General features: G+C 40.2%; 1 long non-coding RNA gene across 1 annotated transcript; it reads left to right on the top strand.

Moving 5' to 3' along the window:
* The first annotated feature begins 1,165 nt into the window (after window positions 1-1,165).
* Window positions 1,166-3,569, top strand: LOC131701767 (uncharacterized). The gene is made up of 3 exons (XR_009308996.1): window positions 1,166-1,279; window positions 1,531-1,769; window positions 3,415-3,569. It is a non-coding gene; the product is annotated as an uncharacterized LOC131701767 (long non-coding RNA).
* The last annotated feature ends 3,535 nt before the right edge of the window (window positions 3,570-7,104 follow it).

The raw sequence follows: 7,104 nt of genomic DNA, 5'->3' as shown, positions 1-7,104 counted from the left end.
CACTGCATGCTTTTTTTCTCCGCAGCCATTAGAGCCCTGTGCTGGTGATCCTTTCCTTAACCTTTTATTTTTACCATTTTCACAGATAATTCCTCTATTCACATCTGGACTCATTAATTTATTACTGTTGCATTCACTAACTGGTTTTCTGGTTTGCAAGCACTGCAGTGTGCACACTCTAATATGAGATTATTATCATTGTTTTAACCACTGGCAGCGGAACCACAGGGGCAGGGGGGGGGCAGAAATATGTTTTCAACCCCTAAGTGAGTCTCTTTATGGCATGTAAGAGGTATGTATGTATTTCTTTAACCTGAAAGATACATAATTGTCACAGATAGCTCTGTTGTGATGTCAGGCCAGGAAGTAGACAGACAACAGTTTTGTGAGTGAATGCGCTGTTGCGCCGGTTTATTATAAATAAAAGGATTAAACAAACAAAACCCTTCACACAAAAGAAAACGGCATGGTGACCAAAACAGACAAACAAAACAGACACTGAACAAATACCAAATGAACAAGTATCGCGCTGGTTTATTTAGCAGATTTATTTAGCAGATGCCTTTATCCAAGGTGACTTACAGAGACTAGGGTGTGTGAACTATGCAGACTGGCATGATAAGTTGATGGAGACTGGCATGATAAGTTTGATACAGACTGAGCTGAAATGACATACTAAAATAGTGAAATTTGGAAAGACTGACTTGTAAAGTATGAATGTTATGTTGTGATCCCGTGTTACGTTAACAACGCTGAAACAATTGATTTTCTTTTTTCTGTTATCCTGTTGTGAGTGATTGCTCTCACGTTCGGCTACGCCCCATGACATGATGTGTACCTGATGGCGCACTGGTTATGCGTCACAGGGATGTGTCTGAGAAATAGCTGAAACAGTTCTGGAAAAGTTACTTTTTTCACAAGCAAGGTGCCGCAATCCTGAACTTGACGTAATGCGTTACGAGGAGAAGTAACAATATGACTACATTAACGTTCCTACCTTTGTGGATTTTGAGCATGATTTTGAGCATGAAGTTTACTGGAACGAGGAACGTTTGGCGACAAAGTGATTGGGATGAAACATTGATGAAACATGAAACATTGCAGTGCTTTTAAGATGAATGTGGTTTTAGACGATTCCTGTCAGGGAACTGGGTCTACGATTGGAGAGTCAGATCAATAATGTGATGGTAAGGGATGACATCGCTACGACTGGTGGGGATACGTAACCAAACAAACGATGAATGGTAATTCAAAAGCTCAGCAGGACTGAGTTTGTGAAGTAAGTTTATATACCTTATAGGTTGATGGGAACTTGCCTGTAATTGGCTTGTAGATTGACCAATGAATGCACCAGGCACATGTATTAATGATACTGTAGTTATATAAGTTAGAACTTGTAAGTTTAGTTGAACACTCCTGGGAGGAGTTAAGGCTGCTACCCACCAGACGCGATGCGGCAAGAGGAACTGTGCAGTGATGCGTCAAAATGAATAGAACCTATTCTTTTAATAAGTATCTTTCACACCACAGGCGACGCGACAGGCAACGCAGGAGCGGTACCAGGGCAGCACTGGAGCGACGTGAAATAAATAGCATTGAACAATCAGAGAAAATGGTCCAGCAGGGCGAAGCAGAACCCAGAATGACGGAGAAAACAATAACATACTAGTTGAAAAAATACCCAGAGCTTTATGATAAAGACCATCACAATTATACAGATTTGAAAGATAATATATGGGAGTCCATTTCGAAGGAAGTGGATAAGCCTGGTACGTATGATTTATTGTCATATATATTGAAATACCATCAGAGAAGACACTCATAATTTCCACATCATGTTAACGAATATGTACCAGTCTTAATCAAAGTTTTGTCAATAGCAATTTTACAGTATAGATCTGGCAGTTCTCAAACCTGTTGCATCGCCTCTGTTGCTTCTGGTGTGTATGGTCATGCCACTGTGAAAGTGCCTCGTCGCCAATTAAAAAATAGCATTGCGTCTGGTGTGGGGTGACCTTTAGGCTTTTGTGAGTTGTATTTGGTTTGTGTTTGTTAATAAAAGTGACTAGAAAGCGCTGAAATACAGTTTCTGCGTCTGGATTGCTATTTCTGCCGCTGGCCAGGCTTGACCGCCAGTCACGTTACCACAGTTAATAATAAAGGCACTAGAACTATCTCACCACGATTTAAGTAGGGCCTTTATTATTTTTAATATTAACTCATGAATTGTGTTTTGGTGGGAACACTACCAATAGCACTGAGGAAGCTTCACCCCCACCAACCGTACAAAGCTTCCGCTGCCACTGGTTTGAACCCTTTTGGGATAGTCTGGGGTCAGATTAAACAGCCAAATGAATTCTTCAGGAGTGAAGACACACTGTAGCGACTCTAGTCCATGTGTATCCTCACTACAAAATTCAAATGGGTGTGAAAGACACAGGATTTGATACAGTTTGTTACAATTTATACAGTACAACTACATATTCTTCAGAGTTCTTAAAAGAAAATGAAACAATAAAAATAAGAATAAATTCAATAAATAAATTAAATAAATTGTCTAGAACCTTTTCTAAATTATCAAAATTCTTTGGTATGAATTTGTCACAAGAACGTTCTATGTACCGTCAGTGTAAGGCCAGCCCCTCCAATAAGGCCATATGTTGTTAGTCCCTGAGTGGCCTAACAGTGAAGTCTCATCATATTTGTATGTATCTTCCTTATAGTTTGGGTGGCATGTTTCTTTGGAAAAGGCATTTACTCCTTGGGGCAGGGTGCCCGCCCTCTGTGAATTTATTATTGTTGTTTGTGGTGCGGACGCCATTATTTATTTATTTATTTTTTATTTAGAATTACCTTGTGAAGATGCGTGACTGATCAGCTACTAAATGTATAATTAGCTGACAGTCACGCATCTTATTAAACCCGTGCAAAACGTGACCGAGGGATAATAAGATCATTGTTAGCTAATTAATCTCTCGGTCACCAATATAAAAGACCTGCAGCTTTGGCTGCCCGGGGAAGTGTTCAGAGTGGAGAATGGTCGTGGAGTCGGGAGGTAGAGTAAAGATTAAAAAAAGATAACAATTGCTATGTATGCTGGCTTGGCAGCCAACATACTACTTGTTGCTATTTCGTGTTTACTTGTTTGGCAAACATGCCATTTTCTTTTGTGTTTTGTTTAAATGTTTAATAAATACTGAGCACATCCACTGCGACTCAGTTTCACCCCATATCCCATATCCTTGCATTCATTTCTGGTCTGACGTCACCCCTACAGCCAGCCTGTTCACACTGCTGTACTTGCAGGGTTTCCCATCCCAACTTGCCATTCTTTTCTTGTTTTTGTTTTGAAAGACAATAAAATAAAAACTTGTCACACTCTCATGTTGTTCTCTCTTTTCTCTTTTTAAACAGCTCTCTGTTCTCTGGACAGTCTATTTTTAACACAGCCCTGTGTCAGCAGCACGGAGTTCAGTGATGAAGCATGAGCGATCTGGCCATTGCCATGGCAACCTCATCTCAAATAGTACTCATCGTTGTTTTATTTGTTCCCCCCCCCCTTTTCCCAATCTGTGCCTCTTTGATTTTTGTATCTATGCATCCTATATGTACAGTATGTCTATTTATCCTGTTCTTTATTTCCAGTTACAGATGGAATCCAGTTGCTTCTGATATTGAGATACACAAGGCTCTAAACAGGGCACCAGTTTAATTGAGTTTCATTCAATATTAATATCTCCCTTTTTATTCCAACCAAAGAGCCTACAGTTGAATAAATAACTTCCCAGTATTGGAAATATGTGTGATAAGACCCTTCAATTTGGCAAGAGAACCAGATGAATCCCCTTGGAGATATTCAGAGCTGAATCACCCCCTCAGATTAATGCTCTCCTTGTTGTGTGTAGATGCTCCCCACCGCAGGGTGGAGTGCTGTGCTCTCTGCCAGAGGAGTGATGATGTTTTAACTTTTATTTATTCTATTTATGTCACACTTGTAAGCCTGCTGTGATTTGTCGGGATTATCTTTGTGTTGAGTGCCATTCCCCACACAATTAAAAGGCTTGCGTTGTCTGTTTGTCTGTTACACATACTTTAGGGGGTTTGTGGTGTGTGCTAACTGTTATCCTGAGTTCTTTGACCCTGGCTGATCCACTGCACATCTGCCTTAAGCTTGATACAAACCCAGGCCTCCAATTGTATGAAGTTATTGCACTACTACCATGTTATCAAAAAACCTTGTACTCTACTCTGCTGCACTTAAAACCAGATTTCACATGGAAACATTGCCCATGCCAGTATTGCATTAATGGAGCACACAAGTAAGTACAGCACAGGAGTGAGTCAGAGATTATAAACGTGTTGAGAGTTCCAGTGTTGAATGTCTTTTTCATTCAAATCCATCGACAGAATGACTGGGAGACATGCACTGTTCCAAAGCCAGTATAGGACAGCAAGATCCAGGGAGGGGCCCGGGCTGTTGATACAGAGCATTATACCTCGGGGAAGATGAGGAAAGAAAAGTACGTTTTTCTCATTAAACTTTTCATCTTTGGAAAGGATCTCCAATCCGGAAAACCAGAAACCCTCTTATTTCAGGATACATTAACCTCAGTATAGCAGTAAACAGTTACACTTGTAGGCAATGCATTCCACAATGTTGGTACATAAATATAGCAGATCTGTCACTGATGGAGCAGCTTTGTCGTTTTCAGCAACAGGACATTGAAATTCAGGCAGAATGTTACTGGCAACCAATGCAAGGAAACCAGAACAGGTGTGTCACAAAGACGGCCAGAGTGGGTTGCGTCAGACCAGAAAGGAATTCAAACACAGACGGTGGTGATGATGAGCTCAGTGCAATGGCTGCACTCAGCGTTTATTAACAAATAAAAGGTTTGAACAATGGAATACAAAACAGGACACGGCACTGGTAGCCAAAATAAACAGACATACAAAACGACTAACACTAAACAAACGGTGCACGGACAGACAGACAGACACGGTGAGTACAAACAAACTTATCTTTACTTTTACGATCTTAATTACTCCTCTCTCTCTCACCCGTTCTCCTCTTCCGAACACCCAACCACAAGTGACTAAAACGTGCATCTATATATACTGTTGTGCTGGGATTCAATTACTAATTAATTACTCACTTGAATCCCAGCACGTGAATTCATTACGTGCAACCCCGTGCCACACATTATACACATTTTATCTGCACGTGAAGTGGTATAAATATAATTATACACTTTAAACACACGTGAAACACAGACCCGTTTATATCCCGTGTACCAATCTATACACCAACATTAACATACGCACCCATACATACACAGAACACACAAATGCACACAGGGGCGGGGCACTTTGCCACAAGGTGTAACAAAGTGTGTTGGTCTTCTTTTGTCAGCGTTTAGCAGCAGTTATTAGCAGTAGTGGTGTAATCGGCAACCTAATTTCTTATTCAATTATTGTATAGGCATTTACCAACGATAACACTATGTAACACAATTTTTGTTCCTGGGTAGTAAGTGTTATTTCCTAATTGCTTATGCCTCAAAAGTATAGAAAATGGCTATTATTCCCCACAAACTTTGCTTTTGTGACCAGGACAGTGATATTTTGAAATTTACCTATTTCCAATGAGAAAACGGGCAAATTTGTGTCTTTTCGTTCACATAAAGTCAGAAAAAAACAACATATGAATCCAAATTAACATGTATTCATACTAAAGTAATACAAAAATGACTACAAAAGATTTAGAAGTGAGTAGTTTTTCGAGATTTACAATTATACTGTAAATCACTTTCACGAATCAGCCCCCAAATGTAGTCTCCCATCATGTTCTCGTTATACTGTCCTTGGTAGCGGCGTTCAAAGTCCAGTATATCCTGGTGGAAGCACTCGCCTTGCTCCTCCGAGTATGCTCCCATGTTCTCCTTGAATTTATCAAGATGAGCATCAAGGATATGGACTTTGAGGGACATCCTACAGCCCATTGTGCCGTAGTTCTTCACCAGAGTCTCAACCAGCTCCACATAGTTTTTGGCCTTGTGATTGCCCAGGAAGCCCCGAACCACTGCGACAAAGCTGTTCCAAGCCGCTTTCTCCTTACTAGTGAGCTTCTTGGGGAATTCATTGCACTCCAGGATCTTCTTTATCTGTGGTCTGTCTTTATCTCAGACAGCTTAGGGAAGAAGTCTTGAAGGTACTTGAAGGCTGCCGACTCCTTATCTAGAGCTCTGACAAATTGTTTCATAATGCCCAATTTAATGTGCAGTGGTGGCATCAGCACCTTCCGGGGGTCCACCAGTGGCTCCCACTTGACGTTGTTCCTCCCCACACAGAACTCAGTCCGCTGTGGCCAGTCCCGCCTGTGGTAGTGCGCCTTGGTGTCCCTGCTGTCCCAAAGGCAAAGATAGCAGGGAAACTTGGTAAAACCGCCTTGGAGACCCATCAGGAATGCCACCATTTTGAAGTCTCCTATGACCTTGATGCCATCTCAGAAAAATGCAGATATGTATCCACTTAGGCAGCTGGAACTAAACTGAACTGGTGGGCTTAAGGCCCCTGTATTTATACTACTATTTATATTACTGGAAAGTTCTAGAAAGTTCTAGAAGTTACTCCAAGTTTACTCAGCACTGAATCTATCTGGAATGTTCTGGAAAATAGGTAAATTTCAAAATATCACTGTCCTGGTCACAAAAGCAAAGTTTGTGGGGAATAATAGCCATTTTCTATACTTTTGAGGCATAAGCAATTAGGAAATAACACTTACTACCCAGGAACAAAAAAAAAAAAAAAATTGTTACACGGTGTAATCAATGCATTGACGTTTTCTTTTTCAAAATAAAGAACATTCGGTTTTTTTTAACAGAAGATCCAATTACTAAAAACACAAAATACAAAGGACTTGAGATTTTAACAACTGAAAAGAATATGCGTGCGTCCGTATCAGATGTTCCTTTAACATTGTAATAATAATAAAAATACTATATTTCAACAGAAGTCATTTCTATCTGAACTATGGTTGTTCATTACTGTTAACATTTTATGTCCAAAGCAAAACATTTTAATTAATCTCACAAATCCTGAGTA

The sequence above is a fragment of the Acipenser ruthenus genome, chromosome 26 (assembly GCF_902713425.1).
Source record: "Acipenser ruthenus chromosome 26, fAciRut3.2 maternal haplotype, whole genome shotgun sequence".
In the NCBI taxonomy this organism is placed as follows: Eukaryota; Metazoa; Chordata; class Actinopteri; order Acipenseriformes; family Acipenseridae; genus Acipenser; species Acipenser ruthenus.
Note: the sequence above shows the minus strand (reverse complement) of the source record. Positions and strands in the feature narration are given on the sequence as shown.